Source organism: Carex rostrata, chromosome 34 (assembly GCF_964058835.1).
Source record: "Carex rostrata chromosome 34, lpCarRost1.2, whole genome shotgun sequence".
Taxonomy (NCBI): domain Eukaryota; kingdom Viridiplantae; phylum Streptophyta; class Magnoliopsida; order Poales; family Cyperaceae; genus Carex; species Carex rostrata.
Genome location: NC_135951.1, coordinates 2,281,451 through 2,291,381, shown reverse-complemented (window position 1 = coordinate 2,291,381; position 9,931 = coordinate 2,281,451). Strand labels below are relative to the sequence as shown.

Here is a 9,931-nt window from a genome sequence, read left to right as displayed (position 1 = left end):
CAAATCATTTTGGCTGAAATTTGAATGGAATCAGTCTGTTCCGGTCGAAATTGGACTAGAATCGGTCCCTTACAGCCAAAATTGGACGAAACAATCACGAATAGTTCAACTCGGCCTGAAATCAGATCGGTACGGTCTGATTCCAACCCGGATCGGCCGTTTCCTTCTATGGACACAGCCTAAATGACAAACTTAACAAGTCCTTTTGACTGAGATTAATACAGTAATAAGCACTATCCTAAGAAAAAGAAGACAATATAAAGCAGATGATTATGCATTGCCAAAAATTAAGATCTTTGGTTGTCAAACTAAGAAAGATCCAGACTTACTTGACTCAAGTCGTTGCTCTCTCTTTTTGGGATAGAGATGGGCTAGCAAGGGCATTTTATTCTCAAAAAGTAATATGAGAATCTTAGCCACTGAGCATAATCATTTTTTCCCTTAATTATTTATTATTAATAAATTAGCAGATGGTGTTCAATTTAGAAATAAATTTGGATCCAGCCAAAAGTTCATATAATAAAAATTTAATGTTTTTTTTTACTTAAATTTGTTTTTACATCATAATTATTTTTACTTAAATTTTTTCTTAGCATTTGTTTTTAACATTTTTGGAATTTATTTTATCATGATTTGTTTATGATGTAGCTGGTACCCTCCAAGGATTCATTTCTATATATAGACTTTTCAAGGAAATTATTGCAATTAATTTAAAATAGATATGGATACGATTTAGCTTTTGTCTGTCCGTATCCACTATGTTTACACCTCTTAACCAGTGTATTGCAAAAGCACGGCGTGCCGAATATACGTACGGGCCAGCAGAGCTGAGAACACGGCATGTCTTGTTAGACATAGGTGCATATTTTGGGTAGACTTATCTTTGTAGGTTCAAATTAGAGACTATAATGAACTTGGGTAATGTGATCATGAAGTTATCTTTGTAGAGAAACATTTGCTGCTGTGATAATAAAAAATTAAGTTATATGAATAATTCATTTATATAATATAATACATATATTATAATCAAAACAAACATGTTTTTAGTAATGCCAAAAAAATAAAAAATTTGCTCCGGTCCAGAATCTTTAGTTAGTCCCACAATGGGGTATTAAAGTCCAAGGCAGGGCTTTGTAAGAAAAACCCTGGTTTTGATAAGAAAAGCAGATTTGGGTTAGGTAACCCGCTTCATTTTAGGTCCGTGTATCTGTTCTGTTTATCTCTAATAGAATTCAGATTTATTTTCTCTATTTAATAAATATCCGAATTCGGAACCAAAAAATTATCTGCTGCGTTTATCCATTTTTGAATTCTTATACGGAGCGGATTCGGACAGAGTTTACCGAATTCATTTTCAGGCCTAATAAACGTAATAATAAAAGTAGCCCCTCGAATTATTGAAAGAAAAAAATAATAATAATAATAATAATAGATAGATGAGCGTGCAGTGCAATCCACAAACAATTAAGTTGGTTGATGATGCCTACAACTTTAGTAAATGGAGCACCAACAAAAATCATTATCTTCCAACTTTTCCTGTCCAATTTAAAATAAAGTTTGTTAATGATAATAAACATACCCATTTTATGTTCAGTCAGAATACTTACAATTATTTTATAATTTATTTAAAAAAAACATATATCTTTTGTTCATTCTTATTACATAGGTACAAACGATATTTGAGGTTTATGGGGGTTTAATCTTAACAATACAAATAATTAAAATGACTTGGACAAATCGTGTGGGCGCGGATACATTTTGACTATCCTAATCCAATGCCTGCTCCACTAATAGTAAAGTGTCGGCTTTCCGATCACTTGCGCCACCAACCCATATCGATTGGGAACTTCGTAGTGATTGAGTACAATGCGAATGAAGAATTTTTTCATAAAAGAAATTATATAAAGCAGTAAAGATACAATAATTTTATACAATTTTCTTCTGTGGTGTTATACAGTTTTTTTTGTCTAGGTTTCAGGCAAAGGTGTTAGCAATTGAATTAAATCACATAAATAGGTATCATCTAGGGTTTAGATGATATCCTTCTAAATTAATTCGAAATATATTTATGATACTCATGTCTAACCAGCATACGGCATTGTCACTGCCGTATATGGTCTTAGTAGTGGAAAAAATGGAATCAGGATCGGTTATATACGCATATTAGTATCGGAATACAACCGATCCTGATCAGAGCGATACAGATGCCAAACAAATCTGGATCGGTTCTTCAACCGATTCTAATATGGACTATTTGGATCGCTTTTAAATAGAACTGATCCAGATTACTGCTCATCTGAATCGGTTCCTAGATACGAACCGATCCAAATAGTCAATAATCTGGATCGGTTTTAAATAGAACCGATCCAGATAGTTATTTTCAGAATTTAAATAGAACAGTTTCATCTATGCTTTGGATTCTATCACGGACCCTGAGTAAATGAAGCTGCTTACCAGGTAATAGATGTTGTTAATTTAACCTTTTTGTTGTGGAACTTTTAGGATGGAGATAACAGTATATAACCTGTTACTAACGAGAGATACAATAGTGCGTCAGTGCAAACAGTACAGCACGCACACACCAACTGATTGGATATTAGATAATGGTCTTGCTTTGTTTACTTGCATAAAGTGTTCTTGCTTTCATTCGATCACACTTCTGGATTTTGTAATGTGAGGTGGCTAAGAGAAGAGTTGATCTGAATATGAATCAGATACTTTATCTCATTTTAGTTTGATTTATTTTTTTAGAAATGGTGGTATACTTTGTTCATAATCTAAATTCTTACGTCTACATTATGGTAAAATCACAAGACACATCTTACATGACAATGTATAAATATTTACAATATTAAATATTAATATGTTCAGACATTATTTAGTACCATATGGAAAAAAAAAAAAAAAAAAGACTATTGCATGATAGGATACAAATACTTGACACATGAATTATTTACACTTGCTTGATGATGTATAAATACTTGCAATGTTTAATATTAATACTTTCGGACGTCATCTAATGTCATATGAATTTTTTTTTGATAGAATATGGTAGGTACAAATACTTGAAACATGAGCTCTTTACACTCATATGACAAGGTATAAATATTTGCAATATTTAATATTAATACTTTTAGATGTCATCAAGTGTCATATGAAAAATAATCTAATTTACTAAAATCTGTTAGATACAAACACTTGACACATGAACTATTACCTTACACAATAATGTATAAATACATGCAATATTTGATATTAATATTTTCAAACATCATTCAGAGTCATATAAAAAAAAAATTGATAGAATATGTTAGGTACAAATATTTGATACAAGAATTATTTTACACTAGCATGACGAGCTATAAATACTTTGAATACTTGATATTCATACTTTGAGACATCATTCAGTGACACATAATTATTTTTGGTAGAATACATTAACTATTCACACTTGCATGACGATATAAAAAAATATTTGCAATATTTGATATTATTATTTTCAGATGCTATCTAGTATCATATTGAAAAAAAAAATTGATAGAATCTATTAGGTACAAACACTTGAAACATGAATTATTTACACTTGCATGACGATGTGTAAAACTTTTCATATTTGATATTATTAGTTTGAAACATTATCATATGAATTTTTTTTTTGATATAATATATTAGATACAAATATTTGACTCATGAACTATCTACATTTCCATAACAGGGGATAATACTTGCTCAAAGATATATAAATACTTGCATGACAAAGAATTCAAAAGTACTTCATCAAGAATCTCATTTCAAAGAGAAAATTGCGTAGAAGACGCTCGTAATTTGAGATTCGCAAAATCCTCATAGATTCTCACAAATATGGGAGATAATGAAAGGAGAAAAAAAACACCACCTCTAAAAATGTAAATAAGATGGATGTGTGATGGAAGAGAGAACAAAAAAATTGATACGTCCATTTTTTTCTAAATATTTTGTACGTTAGGTATAAATACTTGATATGTTGTATATTAATACTTGCGCGCGCATGTATCAATACTTGCATGCACGCGCTATTCTAAATTTGTTGATGATATTTCCAAAAAGTACGTAGTCTTGACAAGGTAGTTAGAGTGTAGTCCCAGGTTGTTAGAGTTCAGAGGATAATTGAGAGATTTATCTTGGAGGACAATTAGGCGCTCCCTAAACAAAAAAGATCTGTCTCCCACAAATATTAATCATTTTTTTTGACATAGAATTGATGTTTCCTTTGCAACTCCTACGAACTGAATAATTGGAGAAATGAGGAATCAATTAATCCTCAAGAAATACTTGCGTGTCAATTTCTGGTGAAATTGATGATTTGTGCAACTCATTTTATTAGTAAAAATAACTTTTAGAAAATTCTTCTTAAAAAAATGAACAAACTAAATCTACAAACATATTTCATCAGTAATTTATTGTCTAATGGAAGTTTCATCCCAAACTATTAGCCTCATCATATTCATTAGAATAGAGAACACCTTATAGACCAGTGTTATCTCAAACAGTATATAATATTTTTCAAAATAAAAAAAAAATCATACAATTGTTCCACAACCGCTGCATCCCTACCAAAAACTGAAACAAGCTAGATTGATTTGTTTATTCTTATTATAATCATATTAAAAAAAATGAGAAATTGTGTTCTCTTTTCTTCAACTTCCTGCCTTCCCTCTAGTAGTGCCCACTGGGTTGGGCAGAACCCGGTGCAGGGTAATATGGAATAGCAATATGTCCTATAAAAAATTAAAATGGGGATATATATAGTTAGATTTCCTTAAAATAAAATCAAATAAATAAGAAAGAATTTTACAAGGAGACTGGTCTCCTTGAAATTTCTTACTGTCCTCTTATTTTACTAGTTATCTTTTGTGCTTTTTACAGTCAAAATTGGAGATTTCCCAAATGATAGAAATTTGGACAAGAAACCAATTATGTAATTACTCGAATTATATACAATTTGTTTTAAAATTTTGATGCAAATTATGAAGTACAGGTGAAAAATATTATGTTATTATATTTCAGTTATCTATCAGAAAAAGGGAAATTTCTGGTGTATCCATACAAACTTAGGGAAGTTACGTTGAGGTGCGCCTAATGCAATTATAAATTAAAATGAAGATATACAATGTTAGTCGTCCATAAAATAAAAGCAAATAATTAAATAAGAGGATATAGTAAGAATTTTGCAAGGAGACTGGTTAACCTAGTTATCGTTTATGCTTTACGCCCAGTCAAATTCAAAAAATTTAGGGTAAAAAACCATGTTATGACACGAATTATATTCAATTTGTTTTAAAATTTTGATGCAAATTCTGGAGTACTAATTTAAATACTATGTTATCATCAGTTAGCTATAAAAAAAATATTTGAAAAATTGATATAGTAATAACAAGCAGTTTTATTCACCAAAAAATATATAAAATTAAAAAGAAGGAAAGGAACTATATATGATAAATGAACCTGCGGTAGATATTCTGCCAGCTTGCACTACTTGAGCTTGGGTGATAAGCATTAAGCCAACGGTGAGGAGCACCACTATTGAGGAAAGAATTATATTTTGGAACGGCATCATGTAAAAAAAAAAATTGTCTTCTATGGAAATGCGTGCTACAAAAAGAAAAGGGTCTCTTCTTCTTATAAAGAGGCAGCTTGTGTTGTATTTTACATATAAGCCCTTTTAAAGAACTGTATTACCTGTGCAAAAGGCCCCTTAAGGAATTTTGTTCCGGAAGATTTTATTATGACTATAGCATGTAGTTTTATTCTATTATGATATTTTCAATGAATTACACGTACAGACATAAACTTAAGTTTCAAAACCCTAAATAATTTCAAAAGTATTTTGTCATATATATATGCAGTCCACGGATTTATAATCAAATATATGACTTCGAAAAGGAAGTCACTTTGTCATATATATGCGTGCACAACTCGGTTTGGAAAATTTGTACAGATCCCACTTCTATTAATTAGTTTGGACAAAAGAAAATTATATGCAGGTCCAAATTCCTGTACAACGCAAAAATTATATTGCATACAAAAAATTTAAATAGCAGTAACTGTAACATGGGGAAGAACCCGGAGAAAGACAGAAATTAACAAAATATTATTTTAGCTTATCCCTTATTATGATAATCTTTTTTTGTTTTCGTTTTTTTCTTTTTTTTGATACAAAGCCCGTATGAATATATTTCACTAAGCACATAAGAGTACGTAGTACATCAAAGTAGTTACATCCCAGTGTTTACATCATGTACTACATAACACTAAGCTGAGACATAATATTAAGCAACAAGTGTCTTTCAAAGCATTTAGCTAAAAACAAACTAAAATGAATGCACTGAATCAAATCGGACCGAAAAACTTAATCAACAGGAACGGAACAGTCATCACTCAGAAGTCCCAAAGAAAAATATCTAGTGTGGGAGACAGAAAAGGAGCTCGGAAATAGGAGATCATAAAAAAAAGAGGAGGAGATCGAGAAAAGATGGAGAAGACGATGAGAAATATAGCACATAGCAAACATCATCCCAAACAACAAAGACAAAGAACATCATCAAACATATATAGTAAAAAACTATATGTATAAGAGCCACCATAATGAACACACAAGGCGGTGGGTGAATCAAAAAGTGGTGGGCAAATCCACCAAATAAAAACACCGAAGGTGGCGGCCAAATCCACTAAACAGAAGCGCTAGCTTGAAGGAATACTGGATCAAAGAGCGGTAGTCAGATCCACTAGGGGAAACACCGAAATTTGTCCATTTTGTTGGTGTAAGTAATCTTCTATGTTGTTTGACTAATTTGCAAAAATATAAACATTGAATTTTATAATTTCTTTCTTTGAGATGTGTGCACGATTAATTTTTATGTCTGATGATCAAACGAAGTCAAAGATACATATCATGACAAGTTGACGTAATCTATGCAAGCTGAGGAATGATTTGATACATGATCTTTTGATAGATGATTCACACGATTATTCTATGGAATGTCGGATATCGGTTGGATGTTGAATAATGATGATTATTAAGATCATGGAGATCATCAAGATCTTATTTTTTACTATTTTGTTTTATCATTATTAATTTATATTCAAAAGGATGGTAAAGTAGATCTGAGGTTGTGACCGCCTGAGTCTAGTCATTGCAAGGATGTAATTTAAATTCAAAATTCAAATAAACCAAAAAGGTCAATAGTGGAAATTACTAGATACAAGCAAAATAGACTAATTCATAAATTATGTAGATCTTGCGATCTGCATTTAGCCATTGGCTATCTTTTGAACCCCATTAATCACGTACACGCGGTTTAGAAACCATTAGTAATGTGATCATCACACATGTTTAAATAATTGGAGATGAGTTGAACTTCAAATTATCAGTTGATCAATAATATATTTTTTGATATAGCATATATGTTTGTTTTATGTTTTATAAACATAACTATTATACAGCGGCATAGACACGTGACGAGCAATGAGATAAATAGAGCATACTAAAATTTTAAAAAATGTCATTTCAATTATAGATATCTATCCATGTAGTTTAAATTTTTCATGCAAGATGAAAAGAGTTTATCAACTTTAGAGTAAAGTTACAAATTAAGAAATTTAACTTATGAAAAAGGACAGCAAAATTAATAACTAACTAAAATAATAAAAGGACTTAGTCTTATTTGCAAACGTAATCAATTGTGATAAAAACTTTACCATTATATCATTGGAACAGATCACAAAGCATATTTCAATCAATTTTTGTTGCAATATTAATGGTAGAAAGATGGACATGAGAACTAGTCTCTAGTGTAGTGGCAAAGGTAATACTCTCCAGCAAGTTCGAAACTCGGAAGGGACATTCTTTTGTAGATATTAAATAGTTAGCTGACTTAAACTCCAAGCTTTACTCAAAAAAGTAGGAACTTGGACATCTTAAATTTTCTTTTTGTTTCATTATATCTAGTCCGTTTTGAAATTAATCATAATGAGATTTTTCGTGCCTACACACTATCGTCATTTGAAATTAATCCTGTACTACGATTTAAGCCTTGTTAAATGAAGTTTCTCATTCTCCGTTTCCACAATAAAGATTGGCTTAATGAGTCCGTCAGTCAATGAATCATAATAGGTATTCATATTAGGAAATAAGAATCGACACATAAATTAGTCAAAATTAAAACCCTCTTAGCTAAGAACAAACACAAAAATTGAATCAAATTAGTGGAATTTATAACTGTTTTTTTTTTTTTTTGAATGATTACCAATTTCTATTGTGACTAAAAGACTACATTGAGTTCCAAAGCAGTGTTTAAAGGAAACTGACAAAATAATGTAGCTTTTTCTAGTCAATCATAGTTGGCCATTACATACCAGTACTAAATATTTTTCATATGTGGTGATTCTGTTCTGCGATTCTGATTTTGGAAAGAGTCTCCGTTTACCTGAGGTCAATGCAACTTTTCAGCAAATGATATCAAGAAGATGTGGGTCAGCTGGACCCGACCCATTAGTGCACCCGACACAACCTAACTGTTCAAATTAAGTCCTACTTTCCTTTCAGGTAATTCGTTCATCTATACAACCAATTACTTGATTAAGGTTTCCACATTTTATGCTGATAGTTTTTGTAATACAAATAGAGACGAGATTAACAAACAAATTATATTTGCAATCTTATTTTTTATATTACAAGTGTCCTTATTTATACTTACAAAGCAATAAAAAACTAGTCATTGGAATGCACTATTCTCTATTTATTCTCTATTGCTATTAATTACAACGAACTATTTCCTATTCTTTTACTTTTCAAAATCCAGGGAGACAATTGCCCCCCTCCCCGGATCCGCCCCTGTTGACACCGTTGAATGTAAAGGAGGAATAAGAGGGCATATTTGTCATTTCGTTTTAGATATAAGATTGAATAATATTTGTTTAAGAAAATAATTGTAATTAAACTTATAGTAAAGATCTGATGAGTATATAAAAAATATTTACAGATGTTAAGTCGCCAGTATAAGAAATTTTGAAGAGTAGAAGGAAAAATAAGAAAAGCACGTAGAATTGAGGGGTATACAAGGAATTAATGAACGGCTACGATTGTTTTGTTCGTATCTTTCACACTACAAAAGACAAGCACTTTTCGTGAGGATAAAAAATGACTTTTCGTGACGGAGTACCATCATAAACGTGTTTTTTCTATTCGCAACGGTACTTTTTGCGACGGAGTTCCGTCATAAATGCGTTTTTTCTCTCGCGAAAAGTGCATACTTTGTTGTTGTGTCAACTCAGTTATTACACTTTTAATCTCGCCCAATTATATGATCCCTGTCAATTTTAACTCGACTCTATATAAGATTTTCCCAAAATGAGAGCACCAAAAGTTCAAAGAATGGGCAATTCCTTAACAGGTGGTAACGTAATTTTTATCAAGAAAATCGTTAACAGGCTAGGTGGAGGTGATTTCTTTCAAACAGCAAACTGCAAGGTAGCTTCCTATAGACACAGTGACCCCATTCCCCTAAAGTACACCATTCCACTTCCACGCCACTTCCAAGAAAAAGTGAACTAAGCATTGACTACTGTACTGTCAAGTCTTCTCCACGCCACTTTCTAATTGAATTTAATATTTTAGCAACAATATAGTTCTGAAAATATCATGTACTACATCGAGATAATGGCATCGGATTGCATCGGATTAACCCAAACTATATATAAAATTTAGATTTGTATATTGTGCGGGATCAACCCGAACTAGTTATGCATCATACATGTAAACGAGATCGAAATAAAATTAGTTCTGCAATTGTTTGCACTCTGTAAAAGAAATATACTTAGTGATCCGTACTGAAGGCAACTTTTTGTTTACGGTGGATGCAATCAATGGCTGGTTTACCAATTCAATTTTCTT

The 9,931-nt window shown here is 31.3% G+C and overlaps 1 long non-coding RNA gene across 1 annotated transcript; it reads right to left on the bottom strand.

Annotated features, from left to right (window-relative positions):
* Positions 1-4,453: 4,453 nt before the first annotated feature.
* On the bottom strand, positions 4,454-5,626 carry LOC144549199 (uncharacterized). The gene is made up of 2 exons (XR_013509620.1): positions 5,485-5,626; positions 4,454-4,757 (listed from the first exon to the last, which is right to left on the bottom strand). It is a non-coding gene; the product is annotated as an uncharacterized LOC144549199 (long non-coding RNA).
* Between the last annotated feature and the right edge of the window lie 4,305 nt (positions 5,627-9,931).